Source organism: Cryptomeria japonica, unplaced genomic scaffold (genome assembly GCF_030272615.1).
Source record: "Cryptomeria japonica unplaced genomic scaffold, Sugi_1.0 HiC_scaffold_67, whole genome shotgun sequence".
Lineage (NCBI taxonomy): Eukaryota > Viridiplantae > Streptophyta > Pinopsida > Cupressales > Cupressaceae > Cryptomeria > Cryptomeria japonica.
Genome location: NW_026728889.1, coordinates 468974 through 469342, shown reverse-complemented (window position 1 = coordinate 469342; position 369 = coordinate 468974). Strand labels below are relative to the sequence as shown.

Here is a 369-nt window from a genome sequence, read left to right as displayed (position 1 = left end):
AGGGTGCAACACCGGGACTTCCCGGGAGGTCACCCATCCCAGTACTACTCCGGCCCAAGCGCGCTTAACTGCGGAGTTCTGATGGGATCCGGTGCACTAACGCTGGTATGATCGCACCCGTTATGAGCTTGTCGCAGTGTGTACTTAGCAAACCGCGACCCACGTGCGAATCCACCCCGGCCACCCACCCCCGTCGAGGTGCACACCCTCCCTCGCGAAGTGCGCCCCGTTCGCCAAGTGTGAGCCCTGCCCGGGTGCGCGCACCTTGCTAGGGCGTCGGGTGTGCACCCGGCCCGGCCTACGTGCGTGCACCTGGAGGGGGCGTCGTGTGCGTGCAGTGTCCCGTCTGCAACGCGGTGCCCACACACC

General features: G+C 66.4%; 1 non-coding gene across 1 annotated transcript; it reads right to left on the bottom strand.

The window, feature by feature from the left end:
* Positions 1–119, bottom strand: LOC131863662 (5S ribosomal RNA). The gene has a single exon (XR_009362560.1). It is a non-coding gene; the product is annotated as a 5S ribosomal RNA (ribosomal RNA).
* Between the last annotated feature and the right edge of the window lie 250 nt (positions 120–369).